Consider the following 24616-nt stretch of genomic DNA (forward strand, 5'->3'; position numbering starts at 1 on the left):
GGCATTCAGAGATCCAAGCTCAAGGCTCTTTGGGGTTTGGCATGTAAAACAGTAATAGAAATGAAATCTGGTCTAGAAGCAACTGTGATTGTTTTCAGAATTTGCAGTCCCTTCAAATATTGCATGATATATACAACTGGGAAACCACCTTCTGTTGGCACTGTACTTGCTTCATCATTGCATTTTTATCCTACAACCACCAGAAAAGCACAGTAGGCAAATATACAGAAAACTGAAAACAAAGAAAAACAAAAACAAAAAAAACCCTAAGTATCTTTAACATGCAACTTCAGTTAGTTACATTGAACATTCTACTAGAATAACATGCAAAAAAGGATGGTCTGCTTTTAAGGTTTTCCTTTGAAGATTTTTGGGCACCAGACATCACACACAGGCAGGCATACACATGACACAATAATACTACAGCAGGTCAGTGAGAAAGGCCAATACATTTTATACAGATTCATGCCATGTTAAGTCCCACGATGAGAATGTTGGAAATTCACGTTGGATTCCTAGAACAAGGAACCAACATTCAGATACCAGGAAAAGGCAAGCCATGCACAGAGATCTGAAACACGAGCCTAAACGAAGCCTCAAATACTCAGATGGGAAGCAGAGTTAGTCACTGTGTGAGGAAGTGTGGTTTAATCCACTGAAAGAATAAAGGATGGGATAAAATGGAAAAACAATGACCCCCCTTCCCCTTCCTTTACCCTAAAGGCAATAAATGGAACAAAGATGAAAATAATGATGATAATGATGACATGGCACATTTGTCTAGAGACTGGCAGGTCATGTGGTATTCAAGTTGCCAAAGGTACTTGCAGAAAAACCACAGTGCAAGTCATTAAGTGATGCTAGAAATGTTCCAACTGACCCAACCTTCTGGATACTTCCAGAGAACTTTATTTTTCATCCCGAAGTCACTGTACGGTGTTTTCCTAGTGCACGCAGGACACACACGTGTCTGCTTGGGCTTGGGGAGCCAGGCTCAGCCTTGAGATTCACATGCAGGGACTCTTACAAGAGCAACCAGGAAAACAGGTGACAGATATGCAGCATGACCTTGTTCAAGCCGGGGAGGAGCGTCTCAGACCTGGGTACTCCCTTCCTGGAGAAGCTCAGCCCTGGCTGAACCTCCGGAGGCTCTGGGCACACTGCAGAAAACAGAGGGCTGTATTTATGGGGTGTGAGGGGTTACCAGCCAACAGCTCAAGGCACAGCCTTCCTGAAGGTGGAAATGGGCATCACACAAACCACTCACAGCCAGGCCTCGTAACTACAGAATCTCTAACGTGTTAAGTACGGGCACGATGGAGGTTGCGGGGACCTCTGGTGTTTGATTGACAGCGTAGGCATTTAACCTTCCCCCCAAATTTCAGGTCAGATTTCCAGTCTCCACAAGAGACTGGTTCCACGTACCGCCTTTCTCCCAGCTTTCAAAACGCAGGGGCTCATCCAAAACAAAGTGACAGCTGGCCATTTCGCTGCTACACCAACCACTTTTGCAGTTCTTTTTGGTTAAAACAACCTTGCAGGGATAAACCACAAAAGGAGTCTGTGGCTGGGGGCTGCTATCAATCACATTCACAGGCCAACGCAGGTGACTGACCCTGACGTGGCAGGGTCCACTCAGTGGAACGAATCCACGTCAACAGCACACTGACCGCAAGAAGATGCAGCACCACAAAAGGTGTCAGGGGATTTCAGCTGTTATTTGTCCAGACATTCTTTGTGGGGAAAAGCCAGGGAGAAAAAGCCTTCTGACCATAATCATACTATCAGTAAAATCGGAATAAAAATGTCCCAGAGGACTTGTTAGAAAGCAACAAAGCCATTCTTAAACTTACATTTCTAAAATTTATGTTCTCCCAGGAACTTACTACATACACACAAACCACTGATATACTGTTGCCTTTTAAATCGTGTACTAAAATCCAAATTACTGGTGTGTACAAATAATGGACGAAAAGTACTGCCCAAAACACACCTGCATTACACTATGTGGACCAAGTACCTGGGCTTTGACAAAAAAAAAAAAAAAGTATGATAAAAATTGTAAACAAAATTTTTACAAAGCTTAGAATCAAAGTCAACTTTTTGCCCAGATTTCTAACTGTTTGGTAAAATTCTAACATGGGTCATTAACGGTTCATGAATGATTCTTGTTTGGACTTTCCGACTGAAAAGGTGCTTTGCACTTCTGACTTTCAAAACAAGCTGGATGTCCCGATGTGCTTTCTGTGCCCAAATTTAATTTTCGACAAACAGCAGTAATATACCAAATACGATTGACTTGGGTCAGCACTCACGCTGAACTGGAGAAAATTATTTAACCCCTGTCCCAATCCACAAATAAAGGACTGCCAATGAAGTGTGTGTGTGTGTGTGTGTGTGTGTGTGTGTGTGTGTGTGTGTGTATACAGATCTGTGGGTACATATATATAATACATGTATACACACAGATATAGATAGGTGTATGTGTTTTTATATATATATATATATATATATATCCAAAAAGGCATAAACAAAAATATCAAACTATGCTTGCATTGTGGCAGCAGAATAAGAGAATGTTAAGAGTGAAGGGGAAAATTGATAAAATCTATTACAGTTTTAAATGACTCTGATACTAGCTTAACTTTTTTTTTTTGCCAAACTTGCCTGTAACTCCCCTCCAAACAGACAGACTCCTTTTAAGAGGAAGGAGTTCCTTACACAAAATGTTTTGTGTTCACATATACCTATACTCTTCAGAACAAAACCAGTTCTGCTGGCAAACTGTGGGTTTGTAGGGACATTTAAGCTCTCATTAAAATGGAAAGCAATCAAATCTTTACATCTACGAACTGCATATTTAATATATTTCCATAAATTTGGCCAAGTTCGTGATGACATCTAGAATGTGTTCACCAAATCATAGATGTAAATATGGAAATCATCATCAAATTTGATGAAATAGACAGACGACGGTTTGGTCTCCACTTGATGGATGACCATGCCAGTCCTTTTAGAGCCATCTTTTCTGGCATATTCCACTTGTTTGCCTACCAGGCTCTCTAGGACTTCTCCTGGTTTCCTTTCTGCTGGAGATGAATCAATTGAATCAGGAATAATGTGAAGGTCACCTTCTTTATAATCATCTAAGAGCTGGTGCATGTACAAGACAGGATTGTTCTCATAGGTGATGTAAAACCATGTGTTCATGATGGGGGCGCGTGCTAGGACCATTCCCCTCCACTCCTCTTTAGAGCCATCCTGGGTCTCAAAGATGTGCTTCACTGTTTTGCCAATCATTGTGTCGGCTAGGTGTGCATCATTGATTTGGGATGTTGCAGCTCTATCAGGGAGGATTTCAAGTGCACAAATTCTTTCATCTTTATTAAGTTCTAGTCCATAAACACAGTCAAATCCATCGTATTTTATAAGATACAAAGAAGGATTTACAGGCACCTGGTCCAGAACGGTTCCTTTCCACTGGGTGACAGGCTTGTTCCCCTCTTTCCACTCATGCCGAATCCTGCGGCCTAGGATGCTCCGCGGGGGCTGGGAAACAGGTGTGCTGGGCCCTACACTGCTCCGATGTTTTTTGTGGGACGTCCTTTTCTTCATCTTGCTTGCAGATACACCAGCATGGCCTGCATCAGCTCTGGACCGCTGGCCAGCTGTCTTCCCGAATGGAGTCTTCATTCCTCTGTACTTACGTGACCAGCAGAGCTGCTGGACCGGGATGAACGTTCAAGATTCGCCAATTTGAAACTTTTCACGGAATTTCAATGTTCTTATTAATCCATCATCCAAGTGTCTCTTTTACAAGTTCAGCAAAAATGTTAAATCATGACTTTGCGGCAAGGCCACGAAGGCCAACGTCCGCGGGTCCTCGGAGGCCAACGTCCGCTGTGCCACGGGACCGCGCAATCCAGCGGCGCGCTCCCGCCCGGGCTACCCGCCGGGAGGGCGCCGCCCCGCCCACTCTAGACCCCGCCCACTCTGCGCGTCGCGGCGTCCGCCCCGCCCCCGGCGACGCGCGCTGCGTCTCCTGACTTCGCCGGCCTCTGCTGACTGGACGCCGAAGTCTTTATCATCGTCGCAAAATTTCATTTATTAAAAGGTTGGTTTTCTCTTCACCTATAAGAGGTCAAATATGCCCAGTTCTTGCATTGCAAGCTCTTACGATTAAGGAAAACTGTACAGAGGAGGATCATGAGACAAATGAGCACACGCGGAGCCCAAACACTGAGAAACAGGAAACAGAAGCGGTCGATGGGGGGAGCTTTCCTCTGCCCTCGACACAGCCACCACTGGTGCCGGAGCAAAATGACGTCACTTGCTTTGTCCTCGACAGACGTTTGCAAACAAAACTTTTTAGCAGACACTTAAGGTCATTTGGGAGGTCAGAGAACTGTACTTAAAGATGTTTGCTGTACCGTCAACACTGGCTCGATTCGACCTTCTCTGTGCCCTGTATGTAGAAGCCATAAACTTCTTGATAGTCTACTAGTATTATGCCTCAAAAAAAAAAAAAAAGCAGGAAAATTGAGTACTTGGTGTGCCCCAGATGACTCTCTCTTTGGCTTTGGGCACCGGAGAAGTGGGAGTTTTTTAGCTGTTCTGTAATACTCGTGATATGAAGCACATTAAACATGAGTCAGAGTGATAAGGATCTTCAAAGGTCTTTCCAGAAACTCGTTCTGAGACTTCTTAACGATGATAAAGAAGCCACAGTAAGATGCCCAGGGTCCTACTCCATTTCCAGAGTCCATAACTTTGAAGAAAGAATAACATATTACTTGGAAGGAATTTATAATAACCATGAGTATTTATAGTTGAATCACGTTTAGGAACATGCCATGCCTTTTGAGCTACTCCATGAAAAGAGCTCAGTGACTTCATAAGTTTGGGAAACCAGCCCTCAATACTTTCTTTTCCTTATGGAGCATCATTGACATCTGAAGGGTTCTGAGAACTTCTGCAGTAAAGAACTCCTGGAAGACTTAAAGCTAAACAAACAAACAAAAAAATGTCTAATGGTGAGTATTTCAGTTATCTGCTGTGTGTGTGCACTTTATAATTTTTCTCTTATATCTCCTCTACAAAACGTTTAGTAAAACTTTGAGGTGAAGAGGGTGAGTTCATGTTTTGGGTGAATGTGAAGAGTTGCTGGGGGTGTGGCAAAAGGAAAGGCTGGCTTTGGGGGACAGCTGACATATGGGTTTCATGGACAATGCAGAGTGAAAAGTGGGGTAAATCGAGGTGCTGTGGGATTTCGGAGGAGGGTGTGCAAGGCAGGTATGAGGAGGTCAGAGAAGGCTTCCTAGATGTGATGGCTGAATTGAAACTTGAAGTGTGAATGGGAGTGATCCAAGCGTTCCAGTTATCATTGCTATGTAACAAATTACCTCCAAACTTAAAGTCTTAAAACAACCATCTCATTTTGCTCACAACTGGGAGGGTCAGGAAATAGGGAGAGTCATGGTTGGGCATTTCTCACTTGGAGTCTCATGTGTGGGCTGGGCTGCAGTCATCTGAGGGCTAGTGCATTAGTTTTCTAGGGCTGCTGTAACAAAGTATCACAAACTGGGTGCTTTAAAACAACAGAGATGTATTTCTCACAGATGTGGAGGCTAGAGGTCCAAAATCAAGGTATCAGCAGGGCCGTGCAAGACTCTAGGGGTGGATCATTCCTTACTTCTTCCTAGCTTCTGGTGGTTGCCAGCAATCTTTGCCTTATAGATGGATCCGCTCAGTCTCTGCCATCATTGTCACGTGGCCTTCTCCCTGTCTCTTCACAGGATCATATTCCCCTTGTGTGTGTCACTGTGTCCAAATTTACCTCTTCTAGTAAGACACCAGTCATTAGGTTAGGGACCACTCTAGTCCAGTATGACTTCGTTTGAACTTGGATATGTCTGCAAAGACCGTCTTTCCAAATAAGGTCACATTCACAAGTTCTAAAGGTTAGGACTTGACATTCCTTTTGGGAGGACACAGTTCAACCCATAATAGCTAGTTGTGGGGCGGTGAATGTCTAAGATGTCTCACTCACATGGCTGGCTGTTGAGGCTGGTTGTCAGCTAGGAGCTTCATGGCCTTTTCTGGCCTTGCCTCAGAAATCGTATACCACCACTTCTGTCATACTCTGTTGGTTGAAACAGTCACAAGCTGTGGACCACACCTCCCAATGGAAGGACTGTTAAATAATTTTCAGGTGTGTTTGACACTTGCCACACCAAGCAGAAGGGAGTGGTGACACAGCTGGTGCTGGTGAGAAACAAAACTGAAGGTCTATGAAAAGGCCAGCTCAAGGACACTTTGCAATTTGTGTGCGATTGTTTCCAAAGTGTTTGCTCAAAGGCTAATTTCTATGAAACTTTAAAGAGAATATACAGAAAATGAGATGGGTGTGCAATTTCCTGTAAAGATATAATTAAACTCAGGAAAAATAACTCCTCCCTCCCTCTTCTCTCTTTATTCTTTTTTCCCCTCCCTTCCACCTTTTCCTTTACTTCCCCAAGCATGTAGTAGAAGCATTAACATTTACATTTCATAATACAGAATTAAGATTAGGTACTACATATGTATGCAGCCATGATCCCTTACTTACAATACAAATAGTGTCTTAATTCAGGAATTAATAAATTGATATTCTCTAATATGTATTATAGCACCAAACAAACATGCATATTTTAGAGTTAGACCAATCTAATCTTGGACTAGTTCTGTTGCTTTAGTTTAAATAACAAAGCTATATAGAAAAATCTAAGAAGGATATATACATCAAATATTAAAAGTAATAAGCTGAAGGTGATAGTGTTTTGGAGTGCTTTTTATTTACTTCTTTATACTCTTCTATAGTTTCCAAAATCACCTCAATAGACACATATCACTTTTAGAAAATAAACTATTAAAATGTAGTGACTCTAATTTTGCCTAAGTTTTTTGCTTCAAAATTAGAGGCAATATATTCTTTTTTAAAAATTTTATTGGCTGATTCTTTGGTAGTTTTCCATTACGTCTTTTTTTAAAATTTATTTATTTATTTTGGCTGTACTGGGTCTTTGTTGATGTGCGCAGGCTTTCTCTAGTTGTGGCGAGTGGGGGCTACTCTTCGTTGCAGCACGCGTTGCAGCACGCAGGCTTCTCATTGCAGTGGCTTCTCTTGTTGTGGAGCACGGGCTCTAGGCACATGGGCTTCAGTAGCTGTGGCACTTGGGCTCAGTAGTTGTGACTCACAGGCTCTAGAGCGCAGACTCAGTAGTTGTGGTGCACGGGCTTAGTTGATCCGTGGCACGTGGGATCTTCCCAGATCAGGGATCAAACCCGTGTTCCCTGCATTGGCAGGTGGATTCTTAACCACTATACCACCAGGGAAGTCCCAAGAGACAATATATTCTTTTTCAACAACTTAAAACTTTCTTTAATGCCTTGGTATAAATGGAGGTAAATTATTTAATTTCAAATAGAACATGGAAGGTGGTCTGGGCAGTTACTTTATAGCATCTTCAGGGAAAGTCTCTTGGAAGAAATGACATTTTTGCTGAGTCCTAAAGAAAAAGAAGCCAGTCAATGAAGAGCTGAGCCAGAGCATTCCAAGCAGAGGAAACAGCAAGATCAAAGGCCCTAGGGTTGCAAATGTGCCCAGCCTGTGTGAAGAACAGTTTCTGTGGCCAAAAGCATAGTCAGTGTTGGGAGAGCATCTGAGATAAGGATGGAAAGTGGAAGGTGCAAGATGACCTAGATTCTGTAAGGCAGGGGTTGGCAAACAACTTCTGTGAAGGGCCACTTGAAAGTACAAAGTATGGACTGAAAGAAAGGAACTGAGGAATGATGCATTTTGAGTGCATTTTGAGTAAAAGAAGACTAGAGCAGAATGTCCTTCCTTGAGGAAACTATGGTGTGGGTGATACCTGGGAAAAGAAATAAATATTCACTGTTATGAGCTGAATTGTGTCCCTGCCCCTCCCAAGTTCATATGTTGAAGTCCTAACCCTCTCAGAATGTGACTGTATTGGAGATAGGGTCTTTAAAGAGGTAGTTAAGTTAAAATTCGTTCATTAGGGTGGTCCCTAATCCAGTATGACTGGTGTCTTTATAAGAGGGGGATTAGGACACAGACAGGTACAAAGGGAAGACCTTGTGAAGACACAGGGAGAAGAGCCTTTTACAAGCCACGGAAAGAGGCCTCAGAAGAGACCAACTCTGCTGACACCTTAATTTTAGACTTCTAGCCTTCAGAATTGTCAGGAAAAAAAATTCCTATTAAACTCATACAGTGTGTAGTATTTTGTTACATTGGTCCTAACAAATACCCTGACCAAAGGCATGAGTGGAAGTGTTGCTTACTATGTAGAGATTCTTTGGGCCGCCATCGGTTGTTGTTAGAATTTTACTGAGTGTTATTAGGGCTAGGACATTGTAAGAACTTTTCTGACTTTAAAGTGCGTTTTCTTTATACCCAGGCCTGTAGGGAGAAGGTGAAAGCTGGAGTGTCTGTTCAATAAGTGCTGTGGAGTGCTGAACTCAAGAAACTATCCTGAACTCGTTCATGCTGAGCGATTCAGTCGTCTGGCTTAATTGTCCATTCGTCAGGCTCTGCAGAATTGCTGGAGTGACACTGCTGTTCTGTGTCAAAAGCAGGGTATGTCTTAGCTTCATTTCACTGTTAAAGTTGATGCTGGAGTACATTTACACAATCCTTTTATTCTGCACTTTTAAGGCTCTTCTAAGTAAAATATGAAAAATGCTTTACAATTTGAATTCTGTTGGAAATTATAGCTGCAGCAGGCTAACCTCCTCCAAATCCCTTCTTTCTCTCTCAAAGCCCTTCTTTTCATAGGATTAAAAACCAATCTTTTAATTTTTTTCAAAACATGTGACTGCAGAGCTAAGTGATTCAGTTCCCTACTTGTTCTTGGGGCTGCGTGGAGGTAGCAGAAGGAATGCAGAACGAGGGAAAGGAGAGCCGAGAAGCCTGGGTGGGTTATTCACCTATGCCTCTGTTCCCCAGCTCCGTCCTCTGCCCTACATTGTTCCTTGGGAGCTGACCTCAATGAACTATATCCCCTAAGCTCTTGCCCTCTGCTTTCTGGTTGGTCTGGCCAATGGGAGGCACTAGCAGGGAGGGAAGGAAGCTGAGAGAGAGGTCTGGGTATTTATCCACCCTGCCTCTGCATGCCTTGTTATAGTTCTGGAAGCTTCTCTGCCTGTAGCTAGAGCTCCTGTTGATTGGCTCCAGGAAGAGCATTTCCTCCCATTTTCCCTTCAGACCTAGTAACGGCTCCCATCTCTTCAGTTGCTAGTCCCTGGGTGCTTCACCATTCCTTGTTACTTTCTTCAACTCTGCCCACCCCTCTGCAAATAGTTTTTTCATTACATTGTTCTCAGTTAAGCCTTTAAGTATGCCAGTGCTAAGACCCTGACTGATACAGACTCATGGATCAGAGGACATTTGCTTTCTTATATTAGATATTTAAAGCAGTATCATTTATGCTGGCAAGCTTTGGTATCCTTTTTTCTTCTGCACACTTTATTGAGGGGGAATAGGTCCCCCTTGAAGTGAACTCTTGTTCCTTTTTAGTCATTCATGTATGTGCATTCTTGTGGTTTTCACCAGGCCAGACTAGGAAGCAATGGGGATGAAGTTCCCTGCGTTAAGTAATAACAGATGTATATATACCTAGGAGTGTGCTGGTAAACATTTAAAAACCAGCTCTATTGGTGGGGGGAACCCTGACGCCTGGATTTGTGGCATTTGCCATTTTCTGTGTAAATGTTTCCTCCAGGGCCAATTTCAAACCACCAGTGTGACATCGTTGAACATAAATTGGGAGGAGATGCCACCTAACTTTCAGCTCTTGCAAGCTGGTAGAAGCCAGCTCCAGCACTTCCCTGTTTATATCCAGCTATAGGCAGATTGGGCTGAACACATTTATATTACAGCTGGAATTTAATAGGTTAAAACATTACATTAAAGTAGTTTGTTGTGAAAGTCATTGTGAGTCAAAATGGGGGTGTTTATTAGTTAGCAGGTGAACAGAAATTGGAAGCACAGGTGTGTCTGTGTTCTCAATGGAGGGTACAAATGCCATTCAAGCGTTCCAGGTTTCAAATATAAATCGAAGGCAGCCTCTTGATTCTAGGATCCTGGTACATTGTCACGGTCTCTAAACTATTGAATGTACTGGCTTGTTATTGCAAATCAAGCTTCAGTTATAGCTGGAGGGTTTACTTTTCTCCTTTCTCAAATCAGTTTTATGTTTAATTAGCAACGTGAGGTGGGAGGGTGAAAAATTATCTGAAGATGATAGAACAACCAACATGGTTTCATTTGATGTTCTCTGAATATATACTGGAAATGTAACCAAAGTTATATAACCAAATCTTGGAATCCAGAGCTCAGGAGACGGCCCTTAAAGCTTGAAAGAACAGCTTTCAAGAGAGCAATAGATAGAGGTAGAAAATAGCAAGTATTAAAGCGACAGTGCTTATAAGCCCCTAACATGGGCCATGATGAAAATATAAATAGGTTCCAAAAGCGTTCAGAAAAATTCTGGAATGAAAGGAGTACCAAAAGTTATTATAGAAAACGAATTACATTTCAAGTTAAGACCAAACCTCTTGAAGTGAAATAAGTGTCAGCCATGATCCCCTGTATGTTATAACATTAAGTGAAACTATCAAAAATCCAGGGAAGGACTGGATCGAACATTGGGAATTTATTCTGATATGTGTATGCAAATTGAGTTTCTGCAGTTACATGCTATTTTAGATCCTTTATTAGACGTCGGTGGTGTCCTGAGGATGGGGCTCTAGGAATAGCCAGCCCTCTGTGTAGCAGTACGGAAGTGCACTGTCTATAGAGAAGTGACTACAGGTTAGTCTGCTTTGTATCACCACCACGTGCTAGTAATTCTAAACGATGTCAGTGATGAATCTCGAAAGAATCCGTTTTTGGTTTAAGTTCCAATTTTTATAGTTACTACTAAGTTTTAATAATATATACATATTAGCTCCAAATTTGCATGTATTGTCACTTGTCCTTTAATAGACATTGTATTCTACCAAGAAGTCAGTGTGGAGAGTTCCCAGCTATCTTGTTGGCTCTAACACATGTGAATTTAGCTACAAATGCTTGTTTCTAGGGTAAGTTCATAACAGTTTGGAGTTGTTTTAGCAGGCTTCCAACAAAGTTCAAGCCCCCAGTTCCTAGCGCGCTACATACTCCTGCATTTAAGCAGTAGATTTGATATAAACAATGATAGTATAGAGATTATAAAGAGGAAAGAACAGAGTGAGTTATTTCAATTCCTCTTTCTCATTTTGTTTTCATTTGTGTTTAAATTAGAAACAGTGAAGCAACAACAGCTACAGGGTGTAATATTTTTGCTTGATTAGTACAAATTTAATTCCTGCAGGATAGAGTTTTCTGAATTTGCCTAATATCTTTAAAATTGAATTTTATTCTTTTAAAAATTGTTAGTTATTTTAAAACTAAAATAAGAAAATGAAGGAAAGAAAGCATTACATTAATGATATGATTTAGAAGTCAACTAAATTTTAACTTTTGTGGATGTTTCAGCTTTATTAAAATCGCTTATTAATTTTATTGGCATGATATATAAAATTCAATAAGAGAAAATGTTAACTGTCTGCATTTACTTTCTATTATTATTATTTAGTTCATTTCATATTTGTACTAAAGGTAGTTTTATCTCCAAAAAGGAGGAGAGTGAAAAATGCTATGTTCCATGTGTGAAATACACTAGGTATGCACACCAGGTAAATATGAGACTTGTATAAGTGATATAGTTGTCCTCTATCATGTCTGCCTTGTTGCTGTAATGTTTTACACATTCTTTTTTTTTTTTTTTAAGATGTTGGAGGTAGGAGTTTATTAATTAATTAATTTATTTTGCCTGTGTTGGGTCTTCGTTTCTGTGCGAGGGCTTTCTCTAGTTGCGGCAAGCGGGGGCCGCTCTTCATCGCGGTGTGCGGGCCTCTCGCTGTCGCGGCCTCTCTTGTTGCGGAGCACAGGCTCCAGACGCGCAGGCTCAGCAGCCGTGGCTCATGGGCCTAGTTGCTCCGCGGCATGTGGGATCCTCCCAGACCAGGGCTCGAACCCGCGTCCCCTGCATCGGCAGGCGGACTCTCAACCACTGCTCCACCAGGGAAGCCCTTACACATTCTTTTAAAGGAAATCATCCATAGTAAACAGTAAGATCCTATTCTAAAGGAAGCCAGGTATAATAGATTCCAGTGACACAGGCATAGAGACGATATCTGTTCCCAGGAGTCTGTGAAAGAGGAGCCCCAAGCACGTTGCTCCCTCACACGGCGGTCGCCACGGACTCAGAGGCTGAATGTCCCTGGAAAATTGTAAATCCAATGCTGTGTAGTCAGAGGCTAAGAGAAAAAGAAGCAGATGAAAACGTCCTTGTAGGCCAACTGCTGTGTGCATGAGTGTACACATGCATACACGCATGCACACACACAATCATATTTTGGTAAGACAGCATCTTTTCCTCCTTTGACGGTACTGTCATCCAATGTGACCTCAGCCCATCTGTAATTCACAAATGAGTGATATCAGGAATCAAAATGTCTCATCACCAGAACTGCTGATTAAACTGAAATCCATTGTTTCCTGCAAAATATCATACCTGGAGATGGAATTCATCCTCGGAATTTCTTATCAGAAACCAATAAAACCATTGCATCATCATATTTTAAATGGCCTACTCAATCTGCTATCTTATATTTTTTAATGAAAATCACCCTTCATGTTCTAGGTGAGGGCAGGCAGCTGTGCAACTGTGTTCACTTACTGGAAAATTGCTAGTTGTGCTAAAAAGCATTTTTCATAACAAAAATTTGCATATTCAGAAAAGTTTACGATAAAGACTTTTGTTTCAAAAAAATTTTTTTTTTGGCTGCACCGCAATTTATGGGATTTTAGTTCCCCAACCAGGGATGGAACCCGGAGCCCCAGCTGTGAGATAGCCGAGTCCTAACCATTGGACCTCCAGGGAATTCCCTAAATTTTTTTATGTGTCCTTTCTTTTGAAGGACATTTGTTTCTAGGACAGTATGTTGACTTCCTGGTGCTAGTTGAGGCAGGTTCCCCTGAGTCCCTAACTTAACATGCTTTAATTTAATCACACATGTAATCTATGCTATTTCTTCGTAAAAATTAAACCTGTCAGAGGTTGGCAACATCTCTTGCATCATGGAGCTTATGAAAAAAATGAACTCCTTGGTGTGTAAGATTATTTTTTAAAGCAGGGGGTGGGAGACAGGAGCATTTCTCACAAGTTTCAGGGAATACAATCTCCGTTTCCCTACTTTCTTTCTTAAGCAATCTCTGAATGTAAACTTGGAAGTTCAGGACTAAACTAAGTAATTTTTTTAAAAGTATAGTATAAAAAGAAGTATCCAACGTCAAACCACTTGGTCACAAGTACGTTTGTCATGTTGATCTGATCAAATATGCATTCCAAGTTAGTTCCTTTATGTCTTTTATAGCTACTGATGATAATGGGGTAGGAAATTGCTCAGGTATTGGAACCACCTGATATACTGGTTCAAGTAAGACTGATCACTGATCTGACTGTTTTGAATAGGTTGGTGTCTGTGGTGGGATAATAAACTTGAGAATCAACCTGGATATTCCTTGCTTCTTCTTTCGACCATATCCCAGCTGGGCTGGGAGACTTGGGGAATTTGTCAGGACTGTACTTGAGAACAAAGACAGCAAGTTCTTAATCTTCTAATCTTAAATGCTACAGGTCCAAGTGCAAGATATAGAAAGATATCTGAAGTAGACTGTTGTGTTGACTTTCCAGAGTTGTTTCTTTTGCCCTGTCTCCTCAGACAGTAGAAATGCATCCTAAGCTGGGGTGGGAATGAGAAGAGAGTTTGGAATTGAACAGGTGGGGTGGGAATTGGCATACTATGGAATACTCTTTTCTATTGGGGTTCTGAAAATCGAGCAGATCTGTTCTGGTTAAATCCTGGGCACTGCAGACCTTCTGGGGAACTGCCCCCCTGCCCTCACAAAGTGGCTGCCATCCATAGAGCTGGTGGCAGAGGGATTCTAAGTTGGAGAAGCTACCAGGGTTCCTGGAGACCCAGAGTGGGTGGGAAGACATTTGGAAGTTTCTGGGTAGCTCCATAGAAGTGAACGAAAGCACAGCTCTAACCCAAGTTCTTGATCCTTGTATTTTAAAGTTGACATAATAAGTGATAGAATTGTGATCAAACTTCTGTCTTCTGCTTCATTCTCCAGGGCTTATCAGTACATGTGAACTTTTAGTGCCTCTCTGAGAGAATTTACTAGCACAAATGATGGAGAAATAGAAAATAGAAAAATAGAATATGTTTATTTTTGACTCATTGAGCACACAGTGTCAGGAGATTGCTATGTATTTACCATAGATATGTCATGGTTACCTGAAGACCTTGTGGAAAGTTCATAGTGTTTCGGGGCTGTTCCCATACAATATTGCCAGTGTATAAAACATGACAAGTTTAAAACTCTCCTTTTCAAGTTGTATAAGAGTAAAACCAAAAAAAAAAAATAAAAAAAAAATAAAAAAAAAAAAGAGTAAAACCTAAAATATTCTATGTAATTTATAGCTTTAATAATTCCAGATGGGAAGTTTTTTGCCTTTTGTGATTTTTTCCTCGTTGTTTTCCACACAGATAACAATCTAAACCAGCACTGTCCAATGGCACTTTCTGCATTGATGGAAGTGTTCTATAGCTACACTGTCCAGTTTAGTAACTACTAGCCACATGTCACTATTAAGCACTTGAAATGTGGCTAGTGAGGCTGAATTTTTAATTTAATTAAATTTTAATTTAAATAGCCACATGTGGCTAGCGTCTACCACAGTTGGACAGTGCAGGTCTAAACTCTTTATTTTTCCTCCAAAATCTATGTAGAAAATAATTCATGAAATATCTGTAACAGGAATAAAATCTGCATAACTTTTATATAACATGTACTGTCTCCATCACTAGTAAACACTGGCTTTCTCCTGGCTTTACTGGTTATCATTTTATATACAAATGCTCTGACTTCCCAACAATCTATGCATTCCTTGAGGGAAGCTATTGTGAATTATATTTTTGCACTCTTTTTTTTTTTTTTTTTTTTTGGGTTCACGGGCCTCTCACTGTTGTGGCCTCTCCCGCCGCAGAGCACAGGCTCCGGACGCGCAGGCTCAGCAGCCATGGCCCATGGGCCTAGCCGCTCTGCGGCATGTGGGATCTTCCCAGACCGGGGCACGAACCCGTGTCCCCTGCATCGGCAGGTGGACTCTCAACCACTGCACCACCAGGGAAACCCATATTTTTTGCACTCTTTAAGCATCTACCGTAGTGTGCATATGTGTACGTGTAGCCAATAGTAGGCATTTATAAATATTGTTTGAATCATAATCTAACTATAAAGTAATGACACCGATTTTATAAACACACACACACATATACTTAATCCTCGTTATTTGCAGATTCTGTATTTACAAACTCACCCACTCGCTAAAGTTTATTTGTAGCCCCCAAATCAACACTCCCAGTGCTTTCACTGTCATTTACGGACATGGACAGAATGGTGACGAATTTGAGTTGCCCATCGTGCACATTGAGAGTGAACAAGCCTAAACCTGCCTTCTAGTTTCAGCTCCCAGGCTACATACAAGGGTCTTTTGCTTGGTGTATTTAGTGCTGTGTTTTTCACATTTTTGTGCTTTTTGTTGGTGATTTCACTGTTTAAAACAGCCCCCAAGCTTAGTGCTGAAGTGTTTAGTCCTCAGTGTTTTAAAGTGCAAGAAGGCTGATGTGCCTTACAGAGAAAATACATGCATCAGATAAACTTTGTGCAGTTGTGAGTTATAGTGCTGTTGGCTGTGAGTTCAGTGTTAATGAGTTAACATAAAGATGCCCGTTTAAAGGCATCTTTAAATAGATGCACACATAAAACAAGGTTATATATTGATTGGTTAATGAAAATGTGACCCGAGGCTTGTAGGAACCCAACCCTGGATACTCTGTATTTCTCTTTAGGAGCAATGCTTCAGTATTCGCTAATTCAGTGTTCGTGATGACTTCATAGAATCTAACTTCCGTGAACAATGAGACTCGATGGCGTATGCTTGCATATATGTGTGTATATATATACGTATGTGTGTGTGTATAAAATCTGCGCGTGTGCGTATACAAAATCTGGGGGCTGCATGGAGCAAGTTCATCACTTTACAAGTCCACCATGCACATGATTCTGAGGCAGGGGAAGGACTGATTTTAGTAGGTGATTTGTAATGACACTGATGTGAGGGGAGATTCTCATGGAAGATACGGCACCCTTTTCTATTGGCCTTGTGATCACTGCTATAAATTTCATTTCTATCTTCCCTCTTTCCTTCCTGTTCCTGGGACTCTAGCTCTGCACACTAGTTCTTTTCCTTAGGCTCTCTGATAGTGAACAAGTTGAAAGTACTCCTGGTAATGCTTACTAAATACAGAAGCATGGCCAGCCTTCCATAGTTCAGGTTGATCCCAGTGAGATTTATAACAAAGCTAAACACATCACTCCTCTACGGTATTGCCTTTCCCTGGGGAGAAGGTAGGACTTGCCTGCTCTTCTTTGGGTAGCTGTGATTGTGCTGGTTGAGAGCAGAGGAGCCGAGGACCCGGTAGTCTTCAGTTCCATGCTGGCTCAGCAGCCAGGACAGGGAAACCAGATTCCGCGGAATTAGGCAGGTTGCCATTTCTATCTGTCCCAGAGGACCGCATCTTTGTAAGGAATAAAGCCAAGAGCCATGACTGGCTTTGGCAGTCGTGAATCTTTCATTCATACATTAAGATGCTGAGGATTGAAAGGAAGAAATGGAGCCTATAATCACATAATCTATCTGACGGTACCAGAGAACAAAACAGCTATTTCCCCATCACGCCGTTAAGTAACCTGTGTTAAGTTAGAAAGAAATTTGGGTGGAAGCTCGCTGCTTCTTGAAGAGGTATGGTCAGTTTTCACCAAAATTAACTCCCAGTGTAAAACTGTCTTTCATTTGTACAAACATGAAATTTATTAGCCCTGAAGACTTTCTAGAAAGCCAACTCATTCTCTTCATTGCAAGAATTAAAAACAAACAAAAAAACTAGCATTCTTTACCCCCCCCCACCCCCACCCCCCGTAGCTTGCATTTATCAACACGCAGCCAGCATGAATGGCTCTACTGGCTTTGAGCAACTCTGAAGTGAGCCAGTTTTAGTGCCCTTGTCTCAGATTTGAGATGCTGTCACTCCGTGTACCCTCAGTACCCTCAGTATTCATTTGACTGCACATTGACTCAGTGCCAGGGTTGTAAGCAGCTGACATTTCATTTGTATCTACTGACCATATTTTATTTACTGAGGGAATTTTTTTTCTTTGTAAAACTACGTGTATCGTTTTTACTTGTGACTTGTTTTTATTTTAGGAGGGCACCTGTTTAAATCTGGAAATAATTTCAAAAGTTAGTTGTCAAATTTGACAGCAGCCCTCTTCCTCCCTTCTGTTTTTCTTTCTTCCTCAACACTTTTGAAGCTGGGTAAGCCCTGAACCAGAATCTTCAGATGGAGGATGATTCTGGATCATTCTGCTGTATTTTCCGGTGCAGATGTGGGTTTACTGTGAAGTGGATGAAGCGTAAACTTGAGGGTCCATCACTTAGATGGACTCTTCCCAAGGCCATTAGATGTTCACATGTTCACCTGAATTTATATATTTCTGAAAATTTTCTAATTTCATATTCTTTTTCTTAAAAAGCATCCTTCCCTCCCTCCTCCCCAACATGCACAATGGTCTAAATTTCAAGTACCACAAAACCTGAGTCTGTCTCTGTCTCTATGGCTAAATGGGTGACCCTAGACCTGTGTGTCATTTTCCTCCTGTAATGCTGGCAGCCTCTCCTGACCTAGGAAGCTGAGGCCAGTCATGCATTCTGTTTCTGTTGCTTCTTTCTCAGGAGCTGGGTTAGACCTTTCATGCTCAGATAGAGCCCTGTAATAGTTATTAACAGTTCTTCAGTTTCCTCTGTGTATCACTCAGTGTTCTTCAGAAAAACAGACCAATAGGAAATTGATTGATTGATTAGAAAGAATTGGCTCACATCATTATGGAGGCTAGCAAGTCGAAAATCTACAGAGCTGATGTCCCTGTTTAAAAGCCGTCAGACAGGATAATTCTCTCTTACTTGGAGAATGGTATGACTTTTGTTCCATTCAGGCCTTCACCTGATTGGATGAGGCCCACCCACACTCTGGAGGGCAATCAGCTTTACTCAATATACTGATTTAAATGTTAATCTCATCACAAAACATCCTCCCAGAAATCCCCAGCATAACGTTTGGCCAAATATCTGGGCACCCTGTGGCTTAGTCAAGTTGAGGCATGAAATTAACCACATTCTGTCAGCTGACTGAGCTGTTATTTCCATGACTGGACTGTTTATACCTGGGTTCTTAATAGTTCGTTTTCTTTTAAACTATATATGCAATTCCATTTTAGCACATGTTATTGGAAAGCTATTGTATGTCCTATGGACAACAGGTAGGGAATAGAGGGAACGAGAAAAATAGGGACCTGTCTTTGAAGAATTTGTCGTTTAGGTGTAACCCTGTGATTAACCTACTCATTGAAACAACTCCAGGAGAATTCAAAGGCCAGGCAATGATTGAGCTCAACGCAGAGATTCCAAGGAGTCTTAAACTTAGGCAGAGGTCTTTCCAGAAAGAAATGCTTAGGAAAGACTTCAGGTAAAATTTGAAGCTAAATTAAAAAACAAAACAACAAAGCAGTTAACTTGATGGAGACCAGGAGGTGGGACTTCCTGTTAAACAGGAACATGCAAAGCACTGTGGTGGCCTGGTTGTTTGAAGACATGGGGCTGTGTTGAGGCCGGAGGAGCTACCGAATAACAGGTTGGTGGGTTGCGGATTGGCAGGATAGGAATTCAGCGTAGTTCTTGGAAGGTTTTGAATTGAGGGGCGGCTTCTCACAGCAGAGAACTGATATTTAATGAGGAATTCTAATTAAATACGTGGACTAAGAGCTTTGTATGATAAACAGAATTTTCACTGCAGTGTTGTTTGCTTGTTTAAGACATTAAGAGAATTGTTCTTCCTTTATAATGTTAACCTATGTCTGTCTTTGGAAACTACTAATTTTTTCCTGAGGCTAATTGAGAATTTGCCACATGTAAAGTTAGTTCATAACCTTACAATGCTTATGAACCTTACCTATATCATTATGCCTCACATTGTCTATAATAACTAAGAATTTACAATTTAATTTTCTTCACTAGGTCAGTGGTTTAAACTCCACTTCAAGAATAGCTCCAGAGGGAGAGGAAGGGAGGTGACTTGTTTCACAAGCTCAGTTTCTGTCTAAAAATTGTTGGAAGAAAGCTGATTGTTTTTAATAAAGAAAATTACTACTGTAGGTTAAAATGAATAGTTACAGAGAAAATCGTAACTAGATTAATAAAGCTCAGAATGTGTGTTTTGGGGGTGGGGGGAAAGGGAAGGAGAGAGATTTGCTGAAATATTTGCTTACAGAATCTTATCTATTGTATTTATAATACACAAAACGAAACACAGTTGTATGCATAGTATAGATACTCAGAAAGTCACAGACTAGCCATCAACTTTGTGGGCTTAGCAGAAACCTAAGAAATTAGGTTTAATTTTTCTCATTTCTATCAGTAGTATATTCTAGGACATCAAAAGCAAAAATTGGACCAGCTTGACTATTTAGTCTAGAATTTAGTTTTTATTATTATTTAGTTGATAATTTAGTCTAGAAAACACTGTATCTTCTAAAGAGTAAGTACAATTTATTTCACTCTTTCTGGTAAGTCAATTGCTTCTTCAGGAGCTCGCCAAACAAGACTGCAATGTGTTAACAGAGGCTAGAGAAAACTCCTAGCTTTCTATACAGACCTCACCATCCTTTTGTTTGTATACTTTAGAATGTTACTTTGATTGCTAGAAATCCATTTCAGATCCTTTATCAGACTTAATCACCATACCATCCCCCCTCCCACACCCAAATAAAACAACAAAGGAAACTCCCAATTTTTTTTTTTTTCATCTAAGTCAGTGGTGGTCAACCGGGGGTGTTTGCCCCCCAGGGGTTATTTGGCAATGTCAGGAGAGGTTTCTGTTTGTTACAGTTGAGGGAGTGCTACTGGCATCTAGGGGAGAGAAAGCAATGCTGCTAAATAGACTACAATGCACACGGAATTCCTTTCAACAAAGAATTGTCTGACCCCAAATGACAACAGTTCTGGGTTGAGAAACCCTGCTCTAAATAGACCTATCCCGTCTCATTTTGTATTCGACATCTGTTGGGCTGTCCATCTTTCAATGCATTCTTTGCTTTAAAAACGAAAGGCAGCACCCGTGACCTCAGCAGAGAAACATGCATGCAAGTATTTAGCTTTGTTTCCAATGATAAATGCTGCCCCTCTCGAAAGTACTCCAGTACTTGCAAGTAACATTTCCCGAGAGGGAAAAATACTGATTAAGGAATTTCTAAGCAGTGAGGATGGCAGAGTCATAACACCACAATGAAAGACGGTTTGGGGGCTTCACACTTTATCACTACTGACCTTTAATGTGGGACTGTTGACGGTTATCATCTGATACACAGTGAAAAATAGGGGACTTCCCTGGGGGTCCAGTGGTAAAAACTTCACCTTCCAATGCAGGGGGTGCAGGTTCCATCCCTGGTGGCGGAGCTAAGATCCCTCATGCCTCGTGGCCAAAACAACCAGAAACATAAAGAAACAGAAGCAATATTGTAACAAATTCAATAAAGACTTTAAAAATGGTGCACATCAAAAAAAAAAAAAAAAAAAAGATCACCCTGATTCTTTGAAAAGCAGAGACCAGTTTACATAAAATTCCACCACCTGCTCCAGAGCAAACAATAACACCCACCCGCAAGCCAAGTCCTTTGGGGGTTCAAGGAGAACCTTTGTGCTGTGTTTTTCCAGCAGGGGCGGCAGCAGCCTCCCTGCAAATGGCAAATAGGGTGTCATGTAGTGGGTGATCTATAAATATTGTTGAGGGACTGCCTTCAGGCCTGGGGTGACTTTCTTCCCTGACTCTCTAATTTCTTACTCTGTGATTAATGTTTTCTCCCACCTGGGCTGCTCCAATAGTGAGAAGTTTACAAACATAAGCAAAGAAACGGAGACATTCAGTTTTGAGCATTGGCAGGGAGAGGATACTTAGAAAATTAAAAACCGTGTTTCTTAAACTTAGCGAGAAGGGATGTTCAAAACAGGAGAAATATGTGTTTAACTTGGAAGTTTGCTTGACCTTGTTTCCACATCACGAGGACCCTCTTGTCTGCCTCATGATGAGAATTTTTTGTCAGCTCCTGCAAAATGTTCTGACTACAATGAAAGCTGATCTCCCCGTTTGGCTCAAATGGATTGGGAAACAAAACCATATGAAAATCTTGGGGCTAGGAAAGAGGTCCAAATGGCTTAGGATTTGCTTTTAATTCGTGAGTTCTATTGATAAAGGTCAAACTGGAAATGCAAGCTGCCTTAATTCCAGAAGGTGGTTTTAGCATGTGTGTGATTTGCAAATCTGTTCCTGAATTTTTAGAGTGCGTTTCTGAGTCTCAGTTCTAGAGAAGTTATAAAACAGGGCAACTCCCAGCCACAGAAGTAGGTACAGTATGTACAGTAGACCTCTTACCTCTGTTCAGACTGGCCAGAATGTAATGTGATCTCACTGCATTGATAGCTTTGGTACCTTAAAGGAATGAATGTCCAGAGATCATCACTGGGTCCTTTGATAAAAAGGACTGATCTAGACCAAAGAAATCCCAGCCAGCCTGAGGAATCACGTAATTAGAGAAACCACATGGGCACTGGCACTCTTAGCCGCTGGCACAGAAGGCAAGTCCACTCGGGTGACAAAGCAGCCTTTCCCAGGTCATCCAATAGGGAAGGGCAGTGAGTGACCGGTAACGATGGGGCCCAACATTGGGTTCATTATATAATTAGCTCTCTGTTATTCAGGGGCTAATTGCCCAGCCAATGTTCTGTGCTCTTTCCTGCTGCTTGCCTGTTAGCCAGCTTGGAGCTTAACTCCTTCAGAAGGATGTTGGTTTTTCTAAAGAGATGTTAGAACATTTTAACAAACCACAATTAAAAAGTAAGAGTGATAAGTACACCTGTGTTCTTCATTCCCATTGTAACATTTAAAAAATAGTTTCCTCTTTAATCGTATCTTCGCTTGACTGAAGACCAGTGGTGTTCTAGAATTTTTATTCAGTCCTCATACCCCTACTTATGAGCAGGAAGGAGCTCAGTGGGCCAAAAGTTACCACTTACATTTCCCTCCTTGAACTCGGTCTGACTATGCGAAAGCACTTAGTCCTGAGAGCCATGCTGGTGGTGTCGGTGCTGCATTCTCACATTAATGCATTAGTGAGAGAAACTTGGGCAGATCTTTAGAGCTGGAGGGGTCTTGGGGTCATCCCTGCTTTACATTTGAAGGAGTCCAGGACAAAGAAACAGGAGTAGTTGGTTGTCTAAGGTCACGAGGGCATTGAATGAAGGAGTCAAGATTTGCAGTTTAAAATATGTTAAGAGGATAGATCTTATATTAAGTGTTCTTACCACACAAAAAACCCAACCCAAACAAAACCACACACAAAAGGACACAAGGACATTTTTGGAGGTGATGGAGACAATTAGAACCTTGAAAGTTATCAGGGGTGTATGTATATGTACAAACTCATCAAGATGTGTACATTGAATGCGTGCAAATTTTGTACACCAATTACACCTCAATAAAGCTTTTTTCCCCCTTCTCCAAACAATGCTTTCTTTTTTTAAAAACATTTTATCCTCCAGCTTTATTGAGATATATTTGACATATGACATTGTGAATGAATAAAATGCACCTTTGTTTTGTTCTCAAACTGGGAATGGGTATGAGGCATCGTCTATTCTGCGTTGTGTCTCTCCAGAGCAGTGTCGCGGTTTTCTCAGGTCAAAGGATGACCTCAGTATATTTTAAAGCGGGAGCCATTGCCAGTGTGATTTAAGCCCAGGGGGTTTCTTAGCCTGGGGCTTCTGTGAGCTTAAGGAAGAGTTTGCATATTATGAAACTTTGTCATCTGTCTCCTCCTATAGGTTGAGTCTGGAGGGGTGCGTCTCCTGCCAGGGGAGATAATTGGTTGGTAATGAGACTTAGTCATGGTCGGGGGTGGGACTCTGCTGATCTTTGTAGACAAACCAGGGAAGAAGGATGGGACTATAGGCCCACTTCTCTGCGTCTGTGTTGTGTGATGTGGGAGAGAAAGTGAACATCAGAGCTTAAACCATTTCAAAAGCCCAAATCCAGCTGAACCTCCTCCTGGCAGCCCACTGAGAGGCTGTTATGGGAAGCAAGTGCACTGACACTTTATTAGTTTGCCGGGGGAGGATGGTGGGATCCTGTTATTTTGCTTCTGAAGTGTAAAGGCTTCTTTTATAGTGTGTCATCTTCACAAAAGTCCATGTATTTTAAGATTCCATTTATAGGAAATATCCTGAAAAGGCAAATCCACAGAGACAGAAGGTGGATTTGTGGGCGTGTGGGGGTGGGGAAGGGGGATTAAGGAGGAACTGCTCTTGGGTAGGGCTTCTTTTTGGAGTGACAAGAAACATCCTGGATTAGATAGTGGTGATGATGGTACAACACAGCAAATATACTACGAACACTGAATTGTATACTTTGAAACAGTGAATTTTATGTGAATTATATCTCAATTAAAAAAATATATAGTGTGTCATCTTAAGATGAGGACTGATAGAAGGTGGCATTGGGGGTGGCAGGTCCTGCTATGCTCTGAATGACAACAGCGTCTCATGCTTATTGTGTGCTATCCACTGTTCTAAGGGCTCGATACATGCTCATCCTGTAATCCTCACAAAAGCCCCCTGAGATGGTGCTATCAATACCCACACTTAACTGAAGGGGGAATTGAGGCCCAGGGAGGACAGGGGACTTATTCAGGGTCGCACAGCTGAGATATGACAGAGCCAGGCTCCCTACCAGGCTCCGTATCCAGAGTCTGGATCCCAGTGCTGTGTTCCTGCTCACATTCTAGCGAGGTCACTGCAGGGTACTGAAAAACAAACAATTGGAGAGGCCATGTGTGTGCAGGAGCTCTGGGTGGCCCAGTCTGAATGTTGGCACAGGATGGGCCTCCAGCAAAGGTTATTTGCACAAACAGATTAGTCCACCTGGCTGTCTGCCAACCCTGTGACTGACGTCAGCCCACTCTGGCCCCTAAAGGACACAGGCGTCACTTGCTGTAGATTGGTCTGTGCAGACACACCTCATCCTCTCCCAGATACCTCCCAACGGGCGGGATGGAGGAAGCTTGGCGCTCACTTCTGATGCAATACTGGCAGCCGTCTCAATGCACGTGACCTTGAGGGTTAATGTGTGCACACGGTACCATCCAATTCAGGTCTTTGGTAAGAAATAACCTTGAGAGCAATTCTGCATAGTGTTTTATGCTTTTTTTTTTTTTTTTTTTTTGGCCACACTGTGC

General features: G+C 41.7%; 1 long non-coding RNA gene and 1 pseudogene across 1 annotated transcript in view; one reads left to right on the forward strand and one right to left on the reverse strand.

The window, feature by feature from the left end:
• Positions 1-2550: 2550 nt before the first annotated feature.
• On the reverse strand, positions 2551-3904 carry LOC132437260 (spindlin-1 pseudogene; annotated as a pseudogene).
• A 153-nt stretch (positions 3905-4057) lies between these two features.
• LOC132436907 (uncharacterized) overlaps positions 4058-24616 on the forward strand; it is a 130240-nt gene continuing 109681 nt past the window's right edge. Inside the window, exons 1-2 of the long non-coding RNA XR_009521921.1 lie at positions 4058-5033; positions 8463-8641. This is a non-coding gene — a long non-coding RNA (uncharacterized lncRNA). The remainder of the gene's footprint in view (positions 5034-8462; positions 8642-24616) is intronic.

Source organism: Delphinus delphis, chromosome 14 (assembly GCF_949987515.2).
Source record: "Delphinus delphis chromosome 14, mDelDel1.2, whole genome shotgun sequence".
Classification (NCBI taxonomy): Eukaryota; Metazoa; Chordata; class Mammalia; order Artiodactyla; family Delphinidae; genus Delphinus; species Delphinus delphis.